Source organism: Bos grunniens, chromosome 11 (genome assembly GCF_055505025.1).
Source record: "Bos grunniens cultivar Pamir isolate PY7600 chromosome 11, Bosgru_T2T1.0, whole genome shotgun sequence".
NCBI lineage: Eukaryota > Metazoa > Chordata > Mammalia > Artiodactyla > Bovidae > Bos > Bos grunniens.
In genome coordinates this window covers 97,289,572-97,314,713 of record NC_141175.1, presented here as the reverse complement: position 1 = coordinate 97,314,713, position 25,142 = coordinate 97,289,572, and the positions used below count along the sequence as shown (strand labels likewise).

The 25,142-nt window shown below is 42.5% G+C and overlaps 1 protein-coding gene and 2 long non-coding RNA genes across 9 annotated transcripts in view; 2 read left to right on the top strand and 1 right to left on the bottom strand.

Moving 5' to 3' along the window:
* The first annotated feature begins 10,412 nt into the window (after positions 1–10,412).
* Positions 10,413–14,166, top strand: LOC147363619 (uncharacterized). The gene is made up of 2 exons (XR_015137321.1): positions 10,413–11,400; positions 13,708–14,166. It is a non-coding gene; the product is annotated as an uncharacterized LOC147363619 (long non-coding RNA).
* Positions 14,123–25,026, bottom strand: LOC147363618 (uncharacterized). Of its 3 annotated transcripts, none has more exons than XR_015137318.1 (2): positions 18,308–19,015; positions 14,123–15,008 (listed from the first exon to the last, which is right to left on the bottom strand). It is a non-coding gene; the product is annotated as an uncharacterized LOC147363618 (long non-coding RNA). The 3 variants fall into 3 exon arrangements; XR_015137319.1 differs by lacking the exon at positions 18,308–19,015 and adding an exon at positions 16,933–17,292 and having other exon boundaries at positions 14,770–15,008; XR_015137320.1 differs by lacking the exon at positions 18,308–19,015 and adding an exon at positions 24,889–25,026 and having other exon boundaries at positions 14,900–15,008.
* Positions 19,271–25,142, top strand: part of DCTN1 (dynactin subunit 1) — a 29,828-nt gene continuing 23,956 nt past the window's right edge. For all 5 annotated transcript variants that reach the window (XM_086327686.1, XM_086327684.1, XM_086327682.1 and 2 more), the window contains exon 1: positions 19,271–19,318. The gene's annotated coding sequence lies outside the window, so the exon portion shown is untranslated. The remainder of the gene's footprint in view (positions 19,319–25,142) is intronic.

Sequence of the window (25,142 nt, the reverse complement as noted above, 5' to 3'; positions counted from 1 at the left end):
TCCAGGCAAGTTTACTGGAGTGGGTTGCCATTTCCTTCTCCAGGGGATCTTCCCAACGCAGGAATTGAACCTGGGTCTCCTGTATTGTAGGCAGATTCTTTACCGACTGGGCCACTAGGGAAGCCGCTAGTATATAATTTGGTATACATGGCTAAATTTAGTATACTCATGTTTTTGTTTGGAACTATTTATTCATATAGTTTTGCAAAAAAGCAAAATGGCTGTCTGGGGAGGCCTTACAAATAGCTGTGAAAAGAAGAGAAGCGAAAAGCAAAGGAGAAAAGGAAAGATATAAACATCTGAATGCAGAGTTCCAAAGAATAGCAAGAAGAGATAAGAAAGCCTTCTTCAGCGATAAATGCAAAGAAATAGAGGAAAACAACAGAATGGGAAAGACTAGGGATCTCTTCAAGAAAATCAGAGACACCAAAGGAACATTTCATGCAAAGATGAGCTCGATAAAGGACAGAAATGGTATGGACCTAACAGAAGCAGAAGATATTAAGAAGAGATGGAAAGAATACAGAGAAGAACTATACAAAAAAGATCTTCACGACCCAGATAATCACGATGGTGTGATCACTGACCTAGAGCCAGACATCCTGGAATGTGAAGTCAAGTGGGCCTTAGAAAGCATCACTACGAACAAAGCTAGTGGAGGTGATGGAATTCCAGTTGAGCTCTTGCAAATCCTGAAAGATGATGCTGTGAAAGTGCTGCACTCAATATGCCAGCACATTTGGAAAACTCAGCAGTGGCCACAGGTCTGGAAAAGGTCAGTTTTCATTCCAATCCCAAAGAAAGGCAATGCCAAAGAATGCTCAAACTACCACACAATTGCACTCATCTCACACACTAGCAAAGTAATGCTCAAAATTCTCCAAGCCAGGCTTCAGCAATATGTGAACTGTGAACTTCCAGATGTTCAAGCTGGTTTTAGAAAAGGCAGAGGAACCAGAAATCAAATTGCCAACATCCACTGGATCATGGAAAAAGCAAGAGAGTTCCAGAAAAACATCTATTTCTGCTTTGTTGACTATGCCAAAGCCTTTGACTGTGTGGATCACAATAAACTGTGGAAAATTCTGAAAGAGATGGGAATACCAGACCACCTGATCTGCCTCTTGAGAAATTTGTATGCAGGTCAGGAAGCAACAGTTAGAACTGGACATGGAACAACAGACTGGTTCCAAATAGGAAAAGGAGTTCATCAAGGCTGTATATTGTCACCCTGCTTATTTAACTTCTATGCAGAGTACATCATGAGAAATGCTGGACTGGAAGAAACACAAGCTGGAATCAAGATTGCCAGGAGAAATATCAATAACCTCAGATATGCAGGTGACACCACCTTTATGGCAGAAAGTGAAGAGGAACTCAAAAGCCTCTTGATGAAAGTGAAATTGGAGAGTGAAAAAGTTGGCTTAAAGTTCAACATTCAGAAAATGAAGATCATGGCATCCAGTCCCACCACTTCATGGGAAATAGATGGGGAAACAGTGGAAACAGTGTCAGACTTTATTTCTTTGGGCTCCAAAATCACTGCAGATGGTGACTGCAGCCATGAAATTAAAAGACGCTTACTCCTTGGAAGGAAAGTTATGACCAACCTAGATAGCATGTTCAAAAGCAGAGACATGACTTTGCCAACAAAGGTTCGTCTAGTCAAGGCTATGGTTTTTCCTGTGGTCATGTATGGATGTGAGAGTTGGACTGTGAAGAAGGCTGAGTGCTGAAGAATTGATGGTTTTGAACTGTGGTGTTGGAAAAGACTCTTGAGAGTCCCTTGGACTGCAAGGAGATCCAACCAGTCCATTCTGAAGGAGATCAGCCCTGGGATTTCTTTGGAAGGAATGATTCTGAAGCTGAAACTCCAGTACTTTGGCCACCTCATGCGAAGAGTTGACTCATTGGAAAAGACTCTGATGCTGGGAGGGTTTGGGGGCAGGAGGAGAAGGGGACGACAGAGGATGAGATGGTTGGATGGCATCACTGACTCGATGGACGTGAGTCTGGGTGAACTCCAGGAGTTGGTGATGGACAGGGAGGCCTGGCGTGCTGAGATTCATGGGGTCGCAAAGAGTGAGACACGACTGAGCGACTGATCTGATCTGATTTATTCATAAATGAGACTGACCTGTACTGTACTTTTCTTTATTTATACTGCCATTGTCTAGCTTTGCTGTCATGGATAGATTCATTTTATAGGATAATTTGGAATTCATGTTAGTATAGTGACGTTATGTAAGAAAGTGTTAATTGCTCAGTCGTGTCTGACTGTTTAAGACCTCCATGGACTGTAGCCCACCAGGCCACTCTGTCCACGGAATTCTCCAGGCAAGAATACTGGAGTGGGTTGCCATTCCCTTCTCCACAGGATCATCCCAGCCCAGGGATTGAATCTCTTTGCAACTCCATGCACTGTAGCCCACCAGGCTTCTCTGTCCATGGACTTCTCCAGGCAAGAATATGAAGATTCCCTTCAGAATACTAAAGGGAAGATCCAGGGGCTCTTCCAAACCCAAGGATTGAACCCAGGTTTCCTACATTGCAGGCAAATTCTTTTCTGACTGAGCTACCAGGGAAGCCCTTATATAAAAAGCAGATACCAATTAATTGGAGATTAAATGTGCAGGAAACATGCTAGGGGAAGTGGCTGTGAGAGGAAAGTGGGGAGAGAAAGCTAAGAGATCCATCAGACCATGATACAAGTCTGACCCAGAGAGAAGGTTGGTTGGAAGCATCTTAGAGTGCAGTGGAATGCTTTTTCCTTTATTTTGGGCCATGTTGCATGAGGGATCTTACTCCCTCTACCAGGGATCAAACCCGCAGCCCCTGCCAGTGAAAGTACAGAGTCTTAACCAGTGGACAACCAGAAAACTCCCAGTTATTCCTTTTTAAAAGTCCCTCTTGTATACAATCTATTTCTGTTCTTTAGTGGTTAGTCTAAAAATTTTATTTTATTGGCCACGCTGAATGCAGGATCTTTGTTCCCCCACCAGGGGTCAAACCTATGCCCCCTCCGATTGGAGCATGGAATCTTCATCACTGGACTACCAGGGAAGTCCCTGCATTTAAAAAACCTAAAGTCTTAACTCTTTTTAAAATTAATCAATTTTTTTGGCTGCATGGAGTCTTAGTTGCCTTGTGAGGGCTTCTTTCTAGTTGTGCTTCTTTCTTCTTCTTTGGGGTCTGGCTTACAGGCTTAATTGCCCTAAGGCATGTGAGGTCTTGGTTCACTGACCAGGGATCAAACCCACATCCCCTGCATTGGAAGGCTGATTCTTAACCACTGGGCCACTAGGGAAGTTCCATCCCTGCATTTAACATTATCTTTATATCTTTATTCTTCTTTCAAACAATACATAGATCTTAGAGGTCTTTAATGTCCTTTAACATTAATCATTCTCTTTGGATTCATATGCTTTTATAATCTATCTTGCCTGGAAAATCCATGGATGGAGGAGCCTGGTAGGCTGCAGTCCATGGGGTCGCTAAGAGTCGGACACAACTGAGTGACTTTACTTTCACGCATTGGAGAAGGAAAACCCACTCCAGTGTTCTTGCCTGGAGAATCCCAGGGACGGGGGAGACTGGTGGGCTGCCTTCTATGGGGTCGCACAGAGTTGGACATGACTGAAGCGACTAAGCAGCAGCAACATTCAATTATATTGTTATCTCATTAATTTCACAAATCAGGTATTTTGGTATTTTAAATAGTTGACATTTATATGGATTTACTCATATGCCTAGTTTTTTCTTAGTTCATTCTTCTTTCTTGTGTCTCAGATCCTCTATCTGGGATTATTTTTCTTCTACCCTGAAGCATATGCATCCTTTAGGAGTTCCTTTCATGAGGATTTGTGGTAGACAGAATTCTAAGATGGCTCTCAAGATCTGCATCCCCCCTGCCTTATGTACACATTCTCTGTAATCACTTCTCCCTGGGTGTGAGCAGATCTCATGAACATGATGGAATTATACTCTTGTGATTATGTTGTATATCAGGGATTGCATGGGATTTACCAATGTAATTAAAGTCTGTAACCATTTGGCTTTGTGTATGTGCTGTGTGTGACTGCACAATATTCATGTCTGTTGTATTTTTCTTATATCTTTCTACATTTGAGTTCCTCAAAGCTTTCCATAGTTTGTGTCATTCATTTATTTATTCATTAAATGAATTAATGGAGTGTCAACTGATTCAGGCATTATTCTATATGTTATTGTCCTGCAGTAATAAGTAAAATAAATAAACATTCATGAATTCAAGCAGTATATATTCTAGTGGAGTAAGAGAGATAATAAAAATATGTGGTAAAATTACATAGATATGAGTGCTTCTTGGCAAAAAAGCTATGATAAACCTAGACAGTGTGTTAAAAAGCAGAGACATTACTCTGTCAACAAAGGTTCGTATAGTCAAGGCTATGGTCTTCCCAGTGGTCATGTACAGTTGTGAGAGCTGGACCGTAAAGAGGGCAGAGCACCAAAGTACTGATGCCTTCAAACTTTGGTGCTGGAGAAGACTCTTAAAAGTCCCTTGGATAGCAAGGAGATCAAACCAGTCAATCTTAAGGGAAATCAACCCTGAATATTCATTGGAAGGACTGATGCTGAAGCTGAAGCTCCAGTATTTTGGTCATCTAATGTGAACAGCCAACTCATTGGAAAAGTCTGTGATGCTGGGAAAGATTGAGGGCAGAAGGAGAAGAGGGCAACAGAGAATGCGATGGCTGGATGGCATCACCAGTGCAATGGACATGAACTTGGGCAAACTCCAGGAGTTGGTGATGGACAGGGAGGCCTGGTGTGCTGTAGTCCATGGGGACACAAAGAGTTGGACATGGCTGGGTGGCTGAACAAAAGCAACAGCAATGAGTGCAATGGACATAAGTGAAGCAAGAAAGAAAAGGAGTGTCATATAAGGGGCCTGGGTAAAATTTTTAAATAGGTTGGCCAGTAAAAGATTCAAGTAACCTGTTGACTTTGAGATAATCAAAGGGGACCTTATTTTGGGTGTGTTAGTTGCTCAGTCATGTCTGACTCTTTGCAACCCCATGGACTGTAGCTGCTAGGCTCCTCTGTCCATGGAATTTTTCCAGGCAAGAATACTGGAGTAGGTTGCCATTTCCTTCTCTAGGGAATCTTCTCAACCCAGGGACTGAACCCAGGTCTATTGCATTGCAGGCAGATTCTTTACAATCTTAGCCACCAGGGAAGCCTAGCCTAAGTAGATAAGCCCTTTAAAAGGGCTTAGTCTTGGCAGTCAGAGAGATTCAGCAACAAGGCTCCAGTCAAGACTCTCTTGCCCCACCCTCTCATGCTCTCTGGCCCCATGTTCTGTAAACAAAGACTTTGCACAGTTATGTAGCTGAGATTACTTATGGCACTGCGTATGAGCATCATGAGGTACTCACTGGGTCATGGGCTACTTTGTGCGTTATACCTATGTGAGCTTCACCATGGAAGCCCTGGCTGCTGCTGTACTGAAACGACATTGGAGTGGCATCACGGTGATGTTATACGAGGTTATGTTATGGCTATGTCATGGCTACATTATGGTTATGTTATGGCTGCTGTTACAGCTGCTGCGTCAGCCAGGAGAGAGGCTGTGTTATGGCTGCCATGCCAGTCAGGAAAGAAAAAGTGTGTCTGCAGTTCCTATGGCTCCTTGAGTCATCTTCCAGCCTTTTAACTTGTGCCTTGCTCACCCAGGGTTCAGCAAACAGTGTGAACAGCAAGACAACTGGCATCATGAACAGGATCAGAATACAACCATGTAGAAATAAACTGCCATATTGTGGAGAAAACCACATGGCCTCTAGTAGTTGAGGCTTTGGTCCTATAGTTACAAGGAGCTGGATTTTGCCAGTGATCAGTGACCTTGGAAGAGGACCTGGGGCTCAGATGAGATTTCAGCCCTGGATGGCACCTTGATTTCAGCCTGGGGAGGTCCTGAGCAGAGGACCAAGCTAACCTGTACCCAGACTCCTGACTCTTAGAAACTGTGAGAAAATGTTGTTCAGTTCCTGAATTGTGTCTGACTCTTTGTGACCCCATGGACTGCAGCACACTAGGCTTCCCTGTCCCTCACTATCTCCTGGAGTTTTCTCAAAGTTATGTCCATCGAGTTGGTGATGCCATCCAATCATCTCATCTGCCGTCACACCCTTCTCCTCCTGCCCTCAATCTTTCCCGGCATCAGGGTCTTTTCCAATGAGTCAGCTTTTTGAACCAGGTAGCCAAAGTATTGGAGCTTCAGCTTCAGCATCAGTCCTTCCAATGAATTTCAGGGTTGATTTCCTTTAGGATTGACTGGTTTGACCTCTTTATTGCCCAAGGGACTTTTAAGAGTCTTCTCTAGTACCATATTTCAAAAGCATCAATTCTTTGGTGCTTAGCCTTTTTTGTGGTCCAACTCCCACTTTCTTACATGACTACTGGAAAAACATAGCTTTGACTATATGGACATATGTTGGCAAACTGATGTCTCTGCTTTTAATATGCTGTCTAGGTTTGTCATAGCTTTCCCTCCAGGGAGCAAGTTTCTTTTAATTTCATGGCTGCAGTCACTTTGGAGCCCAAGAGAATAAAATCTGCCATGTTTCCATTTATCCCCATTTATTTGGCATGGAGTAAGGTGTTGCAAGAGGGCATCAGGGGCAGACACACTGAAACCGTAATCACAGAAAACTAGTCAATCTAATCACACTAGGACCACAGCCTTGTCTAACTCCATGAAACTAAGCCATGCCCGTGGGGCAACCCAAGATGGGAGGGTCATGGTGGAGAGGTCTGATAGAATGTGGTCCACTGGAGAAGGGAATGGCAAACCACTTCAGCATTCTTGCCTTGAGAACCCCATGAACAGTATGAAAAGGCAAAATGATAGGATACTGAAAGAGGAACTCCCCAGGTCAGTAGGTGCCCAATATGCTACTGGAGATCAGTGGAGAAATAACTCCAGAAAGAATGAAGGGGTGGAACCAAAGCAAAAAGAATACCCAGCTGTGGATGTGACTGGTGATAGAAGCAAGGTCCGATGCTGTAAAGAGCAATATTGCATAGGAACCTGGAATGTCAGGTCCATGAATCAAGGCAAATTGGAAGTGGTCAAACAAGAGATGGCAAGAGTGAATTGTCAACATTCTAGGAATCAGCGAACTGAAATGGACTGGAATGGGTGAGTGTAACTCAGGAGATCAGCCCTGGGATTTCTTTGGAAGGAATGATGCTAAAGCTGAAACTCCAGTACTTTGGCCACCTCATGCAAAGAGTCGACTCATTGGAAAAGACTCTGATGCTGGGAGGGTTTGGGGGCAGGAGGAGAAGGGGACGACAGAGGATGAGATGACTGGATGGCATCATTGACTCGATGCACATGAGTTTGAGTGAACTCCGGGAGTTTGTGATGGACAGGGAGGCCTGGCATGCTGTGATTCATGGGGTCGCAAAGAGTCGGACATGACTGAGTGACTGAACTGAACTGAACTGAATGGGGCCAGATGGCCATGATCTTTGTTTTTTGAATGTTGAGTGTTGAGCCAGCTTTTTCCGCTCTCCTTTTTCATCTTCATCAAGAGGCTCTTAAAAAAAAATGAGGCTTTTTAGTTCCTCTTCGGTTTCTGCGATTAGGGTGGTATCATATGCATATCTGAGGTTGTTGCTATTTCTCCTGGCAATCTTGATTCCAGATTGTGATTCATTCAGCCCGGCATTTCCCATGATGTACTTTCCTTTCCCAATTTTGAGCCAGTCCATTGTTCCATATCTGTTTCTAACTCTTGCTTCTTGACATGCATACAGTCTTCTCAGGAGACAGGTAAGGTGGTCTGGTATTCCCATCTCTTTAAGAATTTTCTAGTTTGTTGTGATCCACACAGTCAAAAGCTTTAGCCTAGTTAATGAAGCAGAAGTAGATGTATTTTTGGATTTCCCTTGCTTTTTCTATGGTCCAGCAGATGCTGGCAATTTGATTTCTGGTTCCTCTGCCTTTTCTAAATCCAGCTTGTAGATCTGGAGGTTCTTGGTTTACATGCTATTGAAGCCTAGCTTGAAGGATTTTGAGCATTATCTTGCTAGCATGAGAAATGAGTGCAATTATATGGTAGTTTGAACATTCATTTTAGGAATCAGTGAACTAAAATGGACAGAAAGGGGTGAATTTAATTCAGATGACCATTATATCTACTACTGTGGGCAAGAAACCTTTAGAAGAAATGGAGTAGCCCTCATAGTCAACAAAAGAGTCCAAAATGCAGTACTTGTGCAATCTCAAAAAGGACAGAATGATCTCAATTCATTTCCAAGGCAAGCCTTTCAACATCACAGTAATCCAGTCTGTGCCCCAACCACTAATGCCAAAGAAGCTGAAATCAAATAGTTCTGTGAAGACCTAGAAGACCTTCTAGAGCTAACACCATAAAAAGATGTCCTTTTCATCATAGGGGAATGGAATGCAAAAGTAGGAAGTCAAAAGATACCTGGAAAACAGGCAAGTTTGCCTTGAGGTACAAAATGAAGGAGAGCAAATGCTAACAGAGTTTTGCAAAGAGAACACAGTGGTTATAGCAAACACCCTCTTCCAACAACATGAGAGATGATGCTACACAGGGACATCACCAGAGGGTCAATACCAAAATTAAATTGATTATATTCTTTGCAGCTGAAAATGGAGAAGCTCTTTGCAGCAAAAACAAGACCTGGAGTTGACTGTGGCTCAGATCATCAGCTCCTTATTGCAAAATGCAGGCTTAAATTGAAGAAAGTAGGGAAAACCACTAGGTCATTCAGGTATGATCTAAATCAAATCTCTTATGATTATGAAGTTCAGTTCAGTTCAGTTCAGTTCAGTCGCTCAGTCGTGTCCGACTCTTTGCGACCCCATGAATCGCAGCATGCCAGGCCTCCCTGTCCATCACCAACTCCTGGAGTTCACTCAGACTCACGTCCATCAAGTCAGTGATGCTATCCAGCCATCTCATCTTCTGTCATCTCCTTCTCCTCCTGCCCCCAATCCCTCACAGCATCAGAGTCTTTTCCAATGAGTCAACTCTTCACATGAGGTGGCCAAAGTACTGGAGTTTCAGCTTCAGAATCATTCCTTCCAAAGAAATCCCAGGGCTGATCTCCTTCAGAATGGACTGGTTGGATCTCCTTGCAGTCCAAGGGACTCTCAAGAGTCCTCTCCAACACCACAGTTCAAAAGCATCAATTCTTTGGCGCTCAGCCTTCTTCATAGTCCAACTCTCACATCCATACATGACCACAGGATAAAACCATAGCCTTGACTCGATGGACCTTTGTTGGCAAAGTAATGTCTCTGCTTTTGAATATGCTATCTAGGTTGGTCATAACTTTCCTTCCAAGAGTAAGCGTCTCTTAATTTCATGGCTGCAGTCACTATCTGCAGTGATTTTGGAGCCCAAAGAAATAAAGTCTGACACTGTTTCCACTGTTTCCCCATCTATTTCCCATGAAGTGATGGGACCGGATGCCATGATCTTTGTTTTCTGAATGTTGAGCTTTAAGCCAACTTTTTCACTCTCCACTTTCACTTTCATCAAGAGGCTTTTGAGTTCCTCTTCACTTTCTGCCATAAGGGTGGTGTCACCTGCATATCTGAGGTTATTGATATTTCTCCTGGCAATCTTGATTCCAGCTTGTGTTTCTTCCAGTCCAGCATTTCTCATGATGTACTCTGCATAGAAGTTAAATAAGCAGGGTGACAATATACAGCCTTGACGTACTCCTTTTCCTATTTGGAACCAGTCTGTTGTTCCATGTCCAGTTCTAACTGTTGCTTCCTGACCTGCATACAGATTTCTCAAGAGGCAGATCAGGTGGTCTGGTATTCCCATCTCTTTCAGAATTTTCCACAGTTTATTGTGATCCACACAGTCAAAGGCTGTGGCATAGTCAATAAAGCAGAAATAGATGTTTTTCTGGAACTCTCTTGCTTTTTCCATGATCCAGCGGATGTTGGCAATTTGATCTCTGGTTCCTCTGCCTTTTCTAAAACCAGCTTGAACATCTGGAAGTTCACGGTTCACATATTGCTGAAGCCTGGCTTGGAGAATTTTGAACATTACTTTACTAGCGTGTGAGATGAGTGCAATTGTGCGGTAGTTTGAGCATTCTTTGGCATTGCCTTTCTTTGGGATTGGAATGAAAACTGACCTTTTCCAGTCCTGTGGCCACTGCTGAGTTTTCCAAATTTGCTGGCATATTGAGTATAGCACTTTCACAGCATCATCTCTCAGGATTTGCAAGAGCTCCACTGGAATTCCATCACCTCCACTAGCTTTGTTCGTAGTGATGCTTTCTAAGGCCCACTTGACTTCACATTCCAGGATGTCTGGCTCTAGGTCAGTGATCACACATGATTATGCAGTGGAGGTGACAAATAGATTCAAGGGATTAGATCTGATAGACAGAGTGCCTGAAGAACTATGTGAGATAAAAAGTGTTTTCTTTTAAGCCACTGAGTTTGTAATAATTCATTATGCAGCAATAGACCACTAATACAGGATCTAGTGATAACAAACTTCTTCAATTTTATTTGTTTGAAGATTTCTTTATTTTGCCTTCATTGTTTTAAACTTCAAGAGAAGTATAGTTGATTTAAAAAATTTAGGTGTACTGCAAAGTGATTCAGTTACATATATTTTAATATTATTTTTAAAATTCTTTTAAATTATAGGTTATTACAGATAGTGAATATAGTTTCCTATGATGTACAGTAGGTCCTTGTTATTTATTTAATTAAAATTTTAAATTTTACATTGGAACAAAGTTGATTTACAATGTTAGTTTCAGCAAAATAATACAGCTATATATATACATATATCCATTCTTTTTCAGATTCTTTCCCTATAAAGTTTATTACAGAATATTGAGCACACTTCCCTGTGCAGTAGATCTTTGTTGATTATCTATTTTATATATAGTAATATGCATATATTAATCCCAAACTCTTAATTTATACTTCCCCTCAACTTTTCCTTTTTGGTAACCATAAATTGTTTTTGAAGTTTGCTTTTGTTTTGTAAATAGGTTCATTTATATCATCTTTTTAAAAAAATTCTACATATAAGTGATATCATATGATATTTATTTTTCTCTTTCTGACCTACTTCACTTAGTATGATAATCTCTAGGGCCATTCATGTTGCTGCAAATGGTAGTATTTCATCCTTTTTATAGCTGATTAATATTCCATGGTGTATATATATGTATTCTTTATCCATTAATTGTTGATAGACATTTAGGTTGCTTCCCTATCTTGCCTATTATAAATAGTGCTGCAATGAACACTGGGGTGCATATATCTTTTTGAATTAAAGTTTTCATTTTTTTCCAGATATATGTCCAGGAGTGAGATTGCTGGATCATATGGTAAATGTATTTTCAGTTTTTTAAACAATTTCCATATTGTTTTCCATAATTTCCATAGTTCCATAAGTTGGTTGTACCAATTTACATTCCCACCAACAGTATAGGGGAGTTGTCTTTTCTCCATACCTTCCCTAGCATATATTAAAAAAAAATTTTAGCACACTGCCTGGCTCGTAGGATCTTAGTTCTTTGACCAGGGATTGAAACTGCCCCCTGCAGTGTAAGTACAAGGCCTAACCACTAGACCACCAGGAAATTCTCCCCAGCATTTATTATTTGCAGACTTTTTGATGATGGACATTCTGACTAGTGTGAGGTGATACCTCACTGCAGTCTTGATTTGCATTTCTCTAATAATTAGTGGTTCTCTCTAATAAATTTTTGGGCTCCAAAATCACTGCAGATGGTGACTGCAGCCATGAAATTAAAAGACGCTTACTCCTTGGAAGGAAAGTTATGACCAACCTAGATAGCATATTCAAAAGCAGAGACATTACTTTGCCAACAAAGGTCCGTCGAGTCAAGGCTATGGTTTTTCCTGTGGTCATGTATGGATGTGAGAGTTGGACTGTGAAGAAGGCTGAGCGCCAAAGAATTGATGCTTTTGAACTGTGGTGTTGGAGAGGACTCTTATGAGTTCCTTGGACTGCAAGGAGATCCAACCAGTCCATTCTGAAGTAGATCAGCCCTGGGATTTTTTTGGAAGGAATGATGCTAAAGCTGAAACTCCAGTACTTTGGCCACCTCATGCGAAGAGTTGACTTATCGGAAAAGACTCTGATGCTGGGAGGGATTGGGGGCAGGAGGAGAAGGGGACGACAGAGGATGAGATGGCTGGATGGCATCACTGACTTGATGGATGTGAGTCTCAGTGAACTCCAGGAGTTGGTGGTGGACAGGGAGGCCTGAAGTGCTGTGATTCACGGGGTCGCAAAGAGTCAGACACGACTGAGCGACTGAACTGAACTGAATAATTAGTGATGTCAAGCATCTTTTAATGTGCCTGTTGGTTATATCTTCTTTGGAGAAATGTCCATTTAGGTCTTCTGCCCATTTTTTAATTGGGTTGTTTTTTGATATTGAGCTATGTAAGCTATTTATATATTTTGGAAATTAATTCCTTGTTGGTTACAAATATTGTCTCCCATTCTGTAGGTTGTCTTTTTGTTTTATTTATGTTTTCCTTTGCTGTGCAAAAGCTTTTAATTAGGTATAACTTGTTTACTTTTGCTTTTGTTTTCATTACCCATTACTAGGAGATGTATCCCAAAAAAATCTGTTGCAATTTATGCCAGAGAGTGTTCTGCTTGTGTTTCCCTCTAGGAGTTTTATAGTATTCAGTCTTGCATCTAGGTCTTTCTATTTGGTCACACCTCTTGCAGGATCTCAGTTCCGAGAAAGCCCAAAATCCTAATCACTAGGCTACCAAGGAACTCCCTACATTTATGTCTTTAATCCATTTTGAGTTTATTTTATATGTGTTATTAGAGAATGTTCTCATTTCATGCTTTTACATGTAGTGGTCCAGGTTCCCCAGCACCACTTATTGAAGAGACTGTCTTTTCTCCATCGTATATTCTTGCCTCCTTTGTTGTAAATTAATTGACAGTAAGTGTGTGGGCTCATTTCTGGGCCTGCTCCATTGATCTATATTTCTGTTTTTGTGCCGGTACCACACTGTTTTGATTACTGTCATTTTGCAGTATAGTCTGAGGTCAGGGTGTGTGATTCCTCCAGTTCCATTCTTTCTCAAGATTGTTTTGGCTATTCAGGGTCTTTTGTGTTTCTATATAAATTAAAAAAAATTTTTTTTGTTCTGGTTTTGTGAAAAATGCCATTGGTAATTTGATAGTGATTGCATTGAATCTATAGATTGACTTCGGTAGTATGGTCATTTTAACAGTACTGCTTCTTCCAGTCCAAGAACATGATTTGTATCTTCAATTCATCTGTTTGTATCCTCTTCAATTTCTTTCATCAGCATCTTACACTATTTTGAGTAGAAGTCTTTTGCCTCCTTAGGTAGGTTTATACTTAAGTATTTTATTCTTTTTGATGCAATGGTAAATGAGATTGTTTCCTTAATATTTCTTTTTGATATTTCATTGTTAGTGTATAGAAATGCAACAGATTTCTGCATATTAATTTTGTATCCTGCAACTTAACCAAATTCATGGATGAGTTCTAGTAGTTTTCTGGTGGCTGCCTTAGGATTTTCTATGTATAGTATCATGTCATTCACTTCTTTCTTTCTAATCTGAATTCCTTTTATTTCTTTTTCTTTTCTGATTGCTGTATCTCCTGTAGTGGAAGCATGGAGTCTTAACCACTGGATCACCAGGGAAGTCCCCCACTCCCTAAATTGTTAAAAAGTTATTAGTGGGGCTTCCCTGGTAGCTCAGTGGTAAAAAATCTGCGTGCCAATGCAGGAGACACCGGTTGGATCCCTGATCTGTGAAGATCCCACATGCTGCGGAACAACTCAGCCCATGTGCCACAGCTATTGAGCCTGTGCTCTAGAGCCTGGGAGCTGCCAACTGCTGAGCCCATGTTCTACAACTACTGAAGCCTATGCACCCTTGAGACTATACTCTACAATGAGAGAAGCCACCACAATGAGAAGACTGCTCGTTGCAACTAGAGAGTAGCTCCCACTCACTGCAACTAGAGAAAAAGCCCACATGCACAGCAACGGAGACCCAGAGTGGCCAGAAAATTTTAAAAGTTATTAGAATATTTATCAATTAAAGACAATTTTAAAATTTACATTTTATTTCTTTTGGACAGCTCCACCACTCCAGTACTCTTGCCTGGAAAATCCCATGGACGGAGGAGCCTGGTGGGCTGCAGTCCATGGGGTCGCAAAGAGTCGGACACAACTGAGCGACTTCACTTTCACTTTTCATGTTCATGCATTGGAGAAGGACATGGCAACCCACTCCAGTGTTCTTGCCTGGAGAATCCCAGGGACGGCGGAGCCTGGTGCGGTCACACAGAGTTGGACACAACTGACACGACTTAGCAGCAGCAGCAGCAGTATAACTAATGTAGATGCTTCTCTTCTCTGCATGTGTCCTCCGCCATACCTGACTTTGCCACCTTTGATTTGCTCTCTGCCTTTATCTAATCCCTTCTCCATGTCTCAGCCTGAAAAACCACTTCCTCCCTCCTGGAAACAGCATTCCTTTTTTTAGTTCAGTTCAGTCGCTCAGTCATATCCGACTCTTTGCGACCCCATGGACCACAGCACGCCAGGCCTCCCTGTCCAGCACCAACTTCCAGAGTTTACTCAAACTCATGTCCATTGAGTTGGTGATGCCATCCAACCATCTGATCCTCTGTCATCTCCTTCTCCTCCTGCCTTCAATCTTTCCCAGTGTCAGGTCTTTTCAAATGAGTCCTTTGAACTTTTTTCAAGGGGAGTTTTTTTCCCTCTTGGTTCCTCCCCATTTTCTGAAGTGCCTAGAAGTCTACCCAAATGAACGCAGATGTTCTTCTCTGTTCAGTATCAGGGATTGGAAGGATGGGCTCTAGTCATACAAATTGGAGTTTTAGGGTCTTTGGAGTCTTGTTCACGGTCCCTACCAGACAAGGCCTCAGGTTGGCACCTGTAAAAAAACATGTAAGACAGAGACAGTATTAATTTTCTTTGAAGACGACTCAGTCTAATTCAATATAAAAGAAACAATATGTCTCCTGTTTGTACGTTGTGTCTTCAGACCCCTTTTCATTATGTTGAAAAGGATTTGGGTCTTTCTTGTATCACTACCCCGCTTCTAACCAAGGCTTGGCATCTTCACATGAAAACTCAGCATATCTGTTAAAGGTTGTTAAAGCACTCAGAGAGATGGCTCCAGTTCAAATTAAAAAAATATATTTTAAAACAAATTCAAAGCAGATCAAGATGTATTAATATGGAAAACCTCCAAAATGTAGTGTCTCATGGAGATAAAAACAAGGTTCAGCACAGGGAACTATATTTAATATCTTATATTAACCTACAATAGAAAAGAATTTGAAAAAGGATATCTATATATGTATATGTACATATATCTGAATCACTTTGCCATACACCAGAAATATAACATTGTAAATCAACTATACTTCAATTAAAAAAAAAAAAACAAGGTTTAGAACAGTGTGTATACAAAGTTGCTCTTTACATCTAAAATGCTTGCAATTTCAGAGGCTGACTCTGCAACCAAAAACAAAACATGGCATCAAGTTACTTTGGGTAAGGATCTTGGGGATGGGATAAATGAGGTATGTGCTGCTGCTGCTAAGTCACTTCAGTTGTGTCTGACTCTGTGCGACCCCATAGGCGGAAGCCCACCAGGCTCCCCCGTCCCTGGGATTCTCCAGGCAAGAATACTGGAGTGGGTTGCCATTTCCTTCTTCAATGAAGTATGTACTTTTTTTTTTTTTTTAAAGGTGCTTATTTACAATAGCCAAAAGCTAGAAACAGCTCCCTAATCCATCAAATCCATTACAGGTGAATGGATAAACAAAATGTGGTGTGTGTATATATATGTGTATATATATATATACACACACACACACACACACACGTATGTAATGAATGTTTTTCAGCTTAAAAGGGAAAGAAATGATGACACATACTACAACATGAACAAATTTTGAAGACATAAGCCAGACACAAAAGGAAAAATATTGTATGATTCTATTTATATGGAGTACTTAGAAAAGTCAAATTTATAGAGATAGAAAGTAGAATGCTTGTTACCAGAGACTAGGGTGAGGGGAGAAAGGGGAATTAGTGTCTAATGGATACAGTTTCCATATGGAAAGATGAGAAAATTCTAGAGATGGATACTGGAGATAGTTGCAAAATAAGGTAAATGTACTTAGTGCCACTGAACTGTACACTTAAAAATAGTTAAAATGGTAAATTTCATGTATGTTTTACCACAGTAAAAAATACATGTACACTGAGCCTTTAAAAGCCTTTAAATTTATATTTTATACCATTTCTCTTTACCTGCAGGGTATAAAGACCATTTCTACTAAAATTATAGATACACTTAGTATTTGGCACAGATGTATCCTACAGATAAACCTGCTCACATATGGAATGTCATATGTACAAGGTGATTCATTGTAGCATCATTTGCAATAGCAAAAACTGGTATCCCACTAGAAGAGGATGGTTAACAAATTATGTTTCCATGCAACAGAGTACTATGCATCTCAAAAAATGAATGAGGAAGATCTCTATTTACTGATTTAGAAAGGTTTCCAGGATATATTGTTAAGTGAAGAAGTAAGGTACAAGTGTATATAGTATGCTATTTTGTGGATAAGAAGTGGGAGGAGTGAGAAACCGAGCAACTTGCTGAGCAATTTGCTGAGTGAGAAACTGACACCAAGGGTTAACTACAGTGTGCAAGGAGGAAGGAGTGGATAGGGAGAGGGGTTGCAGTGAGGTTTCTCAGTGCACACTTTTAATATTGTTCTGATTTTTGAATCACACTAGTACATTATCTATCTAGAATAATAACAAGAAATACTTGCTGCTCATTCGTGTCTGACTCCTTGTGACTCCATGGACAGCAGCACACCAGGCTTCCTGTCCTTCACCATCTCCTGGAGTTTGCTGAAACTCATGTCCACTGAGTTGATGATGCCATCCAACCATCTCATCCTCTACCACCCCCTTCTCCTCCTGCCTTCAATCTTTTTCAGCATCAGGGACTTTTCCAATGACTCAGCTCTTCGAATCAGGTGGCCAAAGTATTGGAGCTTCAGCTTTAGCATCAGTCCTTCCAATGAATATTCAGGGTTGATTTTCTTTTGAATTGACTGGTTTGATCTCCATACTGTCCAAGAGACTCTCAAGAGTCCTCTCCAGAAATACTTAGCCGATGAAATGGGAAAAAGAGGGGCAGTAGTGGAGAGATTCATCCTTTCTACCATTTACCACCCCCACTTCCACCCCACCAACAGTTGTGTGGATTTTTCAGGCTGTTTTTCAATCTGAGATTAACTGAGACAAACATAATATTGCAATAAGTTACACTTCAGGCTCTTTCTATCCTTGACATTCTCATTTTACGAAAGACGAAATAGAGGTTGGGAGAGGTTAAGTAAACAACTCAAGGACTGAGACAATGGGTAAACAGAATTTGAACTCATTCTCTATCAGATCCTGACTCTTCCAACATCCTTGTACAACTATGTCTGAACACTTGTTCTATTTTTTTTTTTTATTTCTTTGGCATAATTAGAAGTGGGTTCATTAGGTCAGGGAATTTGTACTTTCCAACGTTTTCTTTTTTTATAACTGAGATTTTATTGGTTGTTTTGAGTATCAGTACACAGAAATTTCAATTTGTATATAATTCTTAACATTTGTACCAAAAATCTAAAAAAATCATGTAGTTTTGATTCTTTTCTGAACAGTTTTCCTAGAACTTTTCAGCTTACATTTGGAGGCAAATTTTCCTTAACAGGATATCCAGTACAATATAGGAAGTTCCACCAGTCACAATTTAATGTCATACTACGTACTCAAAATTTCAATCGTTCACAGCACACTAACAATGTTACTAGGAGAACTGGACCACCACAGCTAAAGATGCTACAGGGCACAAAATTCTGACCAGGAGAGCCAAGATCAAGCAGTGGTTTGTTGTAGGATACAACTGTACCAAAAACAGGAAGAGAAGTAATAGTATCCAAGACATCGAATGCACAACTGACTCCGAACTGCCATTTTAGTCTGCTTTATATTATAGAGTATAAAAGCTCACCTCAATTTATGGAATGTTATTGACCCCCCTGACAATCAAAACCCCCCATATTCAATATCCCACTATTTTCTGGTTGAACCAAAAAATAACCAGCAAATGATTTCACCTCTTAAAAAAAAAAAAAAAAAAGCACTTACACTTAAAAAGTGGAATGAGAGAGGATTCTTTCTTTTTAAAAAAAATGTTTTTAGAGCTGTCAAAAAACTTGAGTTTACAAAATAGTTGATAAAAATAATCGTCTGGATTGTACAAGAAGGGAGACGGACCACTGATAGGATAGGGTGTGATATTAATCAGACTTGGCTTCTTCTGCTTCATCAAAGGCTGGGCTCTCCTTTTAGTCTCTTGGTTAGCCACTTCGGCCTGTTTCCCCGTTGTCCCCTTTGTTTGACTTTTTTGTCTGACGATTTATCCTTTCCTGCCGCCTTCTTCAGCTTCGTTCCCACTTTTGCAGGAGCCGATTTAGATGACAATCTCGCAGATGTCCTCTTGGGCTCTTTCTTCTGCGCCACCTTGTCGGAGCGGACTAGTCTGGGGAGCCGTGACCGCTGGGCGCGAGCGCGCCAGATGCCTGCAAGCCTTCGCGAAGCTGAAGTGCCCGGCAGCTGCGGCAACCCCGGCCCAAGTGTTTTTTAAATTAAAAACTACCGGAGTTCATTATGTACATTTTCATTATTTTATATTTACCACTACTGTTTTAATTAATAGCCTAGCACGGAAAAGCGTAGCGAGTTTCTGGGGGAACTTTGACCAAAGCAAGAGTCGTCCAGGCCTTCTCTATGTTGTCTACCCTCTGCCGGCAGAGGGCGCTGGCCACCGCGCGCCTCTCCCCCGTGGTCCTAATCGGCTTCCCGTACAGTACGCACGCGCAAATTTCGCTCCAGGTGTCCGGCTTTGTGCCTGATCGAAGTCTCCCCGGCTGCGCTCAGCTCGCAGGGTTTAACCCGGGCTGGTCTTCGGGGAAGAGTAGCGTGTTCCCCCCGACCCAGAACACCTCTGGGCCTCAGAGACTAGAGGTCCTGGAGTGGGCCTACAGGGGTCTGGCGGCACGGCGGGCAGCCCGTGCGGGCGGGGTGGGACCCCGCTAAGGCTTGGGCGTCGGTCGCCAGTGGGGCCCGGAGCCGGGCGCGGAGCCCCTGACAGTACAGGTACGGAGGCGGCGACCATGGCAACTGCCTCCTCCTCCGCCGTGTTCGCAAGGCTCTTGGCTGTGTTCTGGGGGCTCGGCGCTCGCCTGGGGCGCGGCCGGGAGCCCGGTGTGCCGGGCAGGGGTCGGCAGGGGTGGGCCGCGGTGGGGGTGGGCACCCGCCTGGGTCTGGCCTGGTCTGACCCGTCTGAGCTCTTAGGCTGGCGGGGTCAGAGTGATTGCGTCTCCCAGTTCTTCCGGAACTGCAGGGGTTCTCCTCCTTTCCTGGGAACGTGCAAGGCACTCCTGAACCTATTCCAAGCTACAGGTTTCCAGTGGGGCACATGGCTGAAAAGTTGTGTCAAACAGAAAAAAGAAAAAAGAGGACTAAAGCTGGAGGCCGATATGCTTTTGGTGTGTCTGTCTACCATTCCTGGGGTCCGCCTTCACTGGCAGGGTGACTCTTGAGCAGTCATGATGCGCATCCCCAAACTAAATCACACAGATGAGGAGCTCCGCTGTTTTTCAAGAGGCGGTGATTTAGAAATGTACCCTCTTTTGTTACAGTGTGGAGACCAGCAAGCTCATCCTGACCAATCCAGTATGCTTAAGGCACAGAGGGTCAGGGAACAATGAGGTGAAGGTTGACGTCCTTTACCTAGACTACGGCCGAGGCCCAAGGCACGGGGATGTTAACGATAGTAGTAAATGACAAATGTTCCCAAAAGGCTTTTTGTGCTCAAATATGTTTAGAAACTTCATGGTTCAAGTTTTCTCTTCCCAGGTGGCGCTAGTGGTAAAGAACTCCCGTGCCAACGGTGGAGACAGGTTCTATCCTTGGGTGGGGAAGATCCTGTGGAGGAGGGCGTGGCAACCCACTCCAGTATTCTTGCCTGGAGAATCGGATGGGCAGAGGAGTCTGGCAGTCTGTAGTCCGTGGGGTCACAAAAGAGTCTGACTTAACTAAAGGAACTTAGCATGCAGCAAATGCATATTTAGAAACTTCAGCTTTCAATATGCTAATAGTATTTTTACCAAGAATTTCCCACTGGAAGTATAGTATGGAGTTTCCCAAATTTGGGTGGAAAATACTGTGTTTTTTTTTTTTTTGGCATTACCTCTTGAGCATATAAGACAATTTGGAAAATGGAGTTTCAGAATTGGAAACTCAAGATTTGGAAGGGGGAGTTTAGGTCAGTGCTTTTCGAACTTGAATGGTGCATACACCTAGGGGTCTTGTTAAAGTACATGCTTTGGTTGGTTCTACATTTTAAACAAGTTCTTAGGTGATGCTGGTGGTCCGTGGACCACATACACTTTGAGCACAAGGGTGTGGGTCTCTGGGTTGAAAGAGACCATGTTCTATTCCTTGCCCTCCAGAACAAGCTGTGCTGCCTTGAATAATCTCTCCTCCTGTCCAGGCCTGTAAAATAGGAGACTGGACTGGAAGAGCGCAACTGTTTCTTTCAGATCTTGTGATAGTTGAATTCCTTCTAAAATATTCTTGCCCAGTGGCCAGTTTGGGCTTGAACATTTCTAGTAATGGGGAATTTACTGAATGTAAGGCATCCCATTTCATCACGAAATAGCTCAATATGGAAGTTTTTCATGTTGCTAAAATACCTCTCTATAACTTCCATCTTGTTGATCCTAGCTTATCTTTTAGAATCAGAGAAATAAAAAATATAATTCCTCTTTAAAAGATGAGTCTTGGGAATTCCCTGGCAGTCCAGTGGTTAGGACAGTTCTTTCACTGCCAAGGGTCAGATTCAATTCCTGCTCAGGGAACTAAGATCCCACAAGCTGTGTGGCACAGCCTCTTAAAGTGTGAGATGTTTAAGACAGTGTTTCTACCATGTTTTCCCCAAACTGAATTGTCCTTTATTCTTCCCTGGCATTGTTTCAGATTTCTGTCTCTTAAATCTTGTCCTCCTGTGTGGAGGGTAGTGGAGTTGTAGCAGGACTTTGAAGGACGAGTGGGGCTTGCAAAACCAGGGGAAGCATCCTAAGCATTTGATAGTGGTGCCGAGATACGTCAGATCCAGAACGGTTTGACTCAAGTAGGAAATGTTATGTCACTGAAAGATTTGGGGCAAAGCAATATTTTACAGTGTGTAGTGGTTTTCCCGTAGTGTATAATGTGGTTGGAAATGAGGAAAGAGAGAGGCAGGGAGCCAGACAGGCTTCCCATACCAGTAAAGATGGCCTAGGATGATGATAATAGTAATGCCTTCTATTTATGTAACACTTTACAGAACTTTTCACAGACAGCCTTTCCTGTGAGGTAGGCAGAGCAGCTGTGACCCTGTTTTATAGATGAGGCACCAAAGTGGGTAAACGATTTGTCTTAATTTTCAAAGCTATTACATGGCAGACCAAAGTGATGACAGTGGTAACAGAGGAGAAAGGAAGAATGCAAAAGACAATACTGAGAAAGAATTGATAAGTTGGGCCTGACTGAACGAGAGTGCAGAGGAAAAGAAGTTGTTAGGGAAGAGTCAAAATGGGTGGGAAAATCATAGTACATGACTGACAGCTGCCATAGCTTGTACTCTGACAGACCTGATATTGTTAGTAGCTCTTTGGAGTTATAGGTCAGAAGGCATTGTAGAGGATTCCTAGCTTTGGCCTGTCTACAGATACCAGGTGGTGTGTGGGGCTTTGGTTATCTGTCCCATGCCAAGGGAAATGAGAACTGGGTATTCAGTGTCCCCTGAGAAGGTAAGTGCTGAGCAGTTGACTGATTCAAGTCTATCTTAGGGTCCTTGCCATCCTGAAGTCTCTGGATGTGGTTTTATATAATTTTTCTTTCGAAGTTCCAGCTCGTACTGGTTGTACTTGGCTGACAAATTGGTTATCCAGTCTGACCTCCCTAAGCTCTGCCGTATCCACTGAGGGTTTCAAGGAAACAGAGACTGGATCCTTGTCATTCCTAAAACCTTACTGAAGCTATTTTCCCAGATCTACACTTCCTCTAGAGCCTAGAGGTCTTTCTTTCTCTTGTCCTTTTACCTTAGAAGCATATGAAATTGAGATTTATTGCCACTGCTGAATTCCATAGGAACTGGAGCTGTGCCCGCAGTTTTAGTTTCTTAGGCTCCTAACTGGAGAAGAAAGAGCTACCTTTGCTGGGGTGTATGTTGTATTTCCCCCATGGTGTCTCTGGGAAACCTATCAGAGCCAACTTATATCCCTAGAGCCTGATGTTGGTACAGGCTTCTGTTCAACATTGAGTATCTTCTCTGTTCAGTGCTTAGGATAATTGAGATGAATAAAAACTTTGCCCTGGAGGAATTCATGATGGGATAAGGAAGACAGTATTGTAAGGAAGCTTCCCTGGTGGCTCAGAGGTTATTAAAGCATCTGCCTGCAATGTGGGAGACCTGGGTTCGATCCCTGGGTCGGGAAGATCCCCTGGAGGAAGAAATGGCAACCCACTCCAGTACTCTTGCCTGGAGAATCCCATGGATGGAAGAGCCTGGTGGGCTACAGTCCACGGGGTCGCAAAGAGTCGGACACGACTGAATGACTTCACTTCACTTCTTCATTTCAAGATAGGTGGATCCAAGTTTCTAAGAGGATTTGGGGATCAAAGAAGGGGTGATTGATGAGATTAGATTCATAATGAGGCCAGGTTTTTAATGGCCTGCAGTTTTGTGGGAGGGAAGTCTCTGGAGGTTTTCAGGCAGGGAGGTGATGTGGTTATATTTTGGGAAGCTAATTGTGGAAATAGACTGAAAGGGGAGGATCTGGATAAGGAACATCAGGAGAATCTTGTAACAACCTGGGCTTGGCTTCAGGCTGAATTAAGGATTAGTGTGAATGGGAAGAAGGGGAGGAATCAGAGATTGTAGAGACAGAGATTCCCTGATGTAAGGACTAATTAATTGAGAACAAGAGAGGGAATTGTCCAGGATGACTCAGTTTTCTATTCTGGATGGATGGTGGTACCAGTAAAAAGGAGAATATAGAAGAGGAACATTTGCTGGGGGAAGATTCCATGTGTTTTGGGTCATGTTGAATTTGGGGGTCTGTGGCCCTTAACAGATAGGTGGAAATGTGGGTCTGGAGTTCAGAAGAGAGTTTGTGTCTTGGGGTGGTGGATGATGCTGTTGGAATGGATGATCCCAGTCATGCTTACAGAAGGCTGAAGGTGACAGAGGAAATGACAAGGCTTAGTGGGCAAGGTAAGAGAGAATGTTGTCCAGGGAGCTACAGAGGAAAAAGTTGCAGGAAGAAAATCAGCAGCGTCTGTTGCTACAGGGAGGTCGAGTAGGATGAGCTTGGAAAATGTACGTGGAGATTGGGCAGTTAAGAGATTGTGGTTACCAGGACTCATTTTTTTTTTTAGTGTGAGCAGCTTTAGTGGAGTCATAAGGACAGGAGCCAAGTCAATTGAAGAGTGGATGGAAAGTGAGGATAAGGAGGATGTGCTCTGAGTAGTTTGGCAAGGAAGGAAGGAAGATGATGGCAGCTTGTGGAGGAGTAGCAGAGACAAGCGTCAGGTTTTTCTAGAAGTCTTGAGCGTGGGCTATCCAATGAGAGGTCACATTTGAAGGCGCAAAGGAAAAGATGATCGCAGAGGAGGGTGGAGGGTTGTCTGAAAAGAAGACATCATTTCTTTTGAAGAGGAATGACTGAAGAAAGGGAAAGAATGTAGGAAGAAAGAGGCAATGATGGACACATCTAAATTTGCAAATAGGGTCTGTCTCCTTTCTCAGCAAGGTTATCTGTTGGGGGAGGGGCTCTGGTGTGGGCTCAGATAGGAACACGGACTTGAGAGTGGCAAGGGAAGGCTTAAACAACTGTCCAGAGAGGAAAGGGAAAGAGAGCAGACTCAAGATCGCTCCAAGAACATTGCATACTTCTGAACTTGAATCCTGCACTGAGGTCTCTCTTTCCTCTTCTTCGTAATAATTATGGCTGGCATTTATTGAATGTGTCATCCCAGGCACTCTTATAAGTGCTTTTCAGCCCTGTTAGAAAAGTATTGTTATTACCTGTGTTTTACAAAAGAAGAAATTGAGGCATGGAACAGTAGTATTTATGTTTGATGAATCTCTTGTTTCTGCAGAAATGGCATTCCTTCTCTGAGGCATCAGAGAAAGGCAAAAATTTGCTCCCAAGTCCCAGTTTCTGGTCATAAGGGGCTGGAGTTTAGGGCTGATAAGGGGGGAGCTTTACCAGGGCAGTCTGTGGGTATGATAGTGGATGGGTGGGCAGGGTGGTGGGGTCAGGGTTGCTGCTATCTTTTTGCAACTACATATGGAATTCTGAAATCCTTATGTGACTTCCCAGCAGCCTGACTAGAAGGACAAGTGACTGTAATGATTTGTTACGTATTGCAGGCTGACGCTGTGTCACTTGAGATGGTGAATAAGAAAAGAGATCTTGTCTCAACCAGAGAAAAAATTTTTTTCTGCCAGTTATGGAACTAGGCAGATCTATAACCTTTCATAATAACATGCATTATTAACACTCAATTTTGATGTTTCCCCATTGGTGTGATAGAATTTGTCGGTAAGGTGCACACCTGACTTGAGTGAAAGAGGAGAATGATGAGATGGCATGGATGGAAGAGAATGGACTTACCTTTTCCTGCTGCAGCCACTGGAGCATCATTTCTGTGTCCTTCCTCTTGAGGTTGCCATGGATACGCCTTTGCTTGGTGACTTGAGGGGATTGATTTCCGTTATGATCAGTTGATGACGTGGGTTTAAACAGAGAAAGGACAGAATGCTCTGCTTCTGGGGAGTGGCTGGTGAGCTGCCCAAAAGGCAGAGCCAAGCATAGCCGAGGTGGCTGTGGCTTTGCTGGCTGCTTTGGGTTTTGCTGAAGTTGTGAAA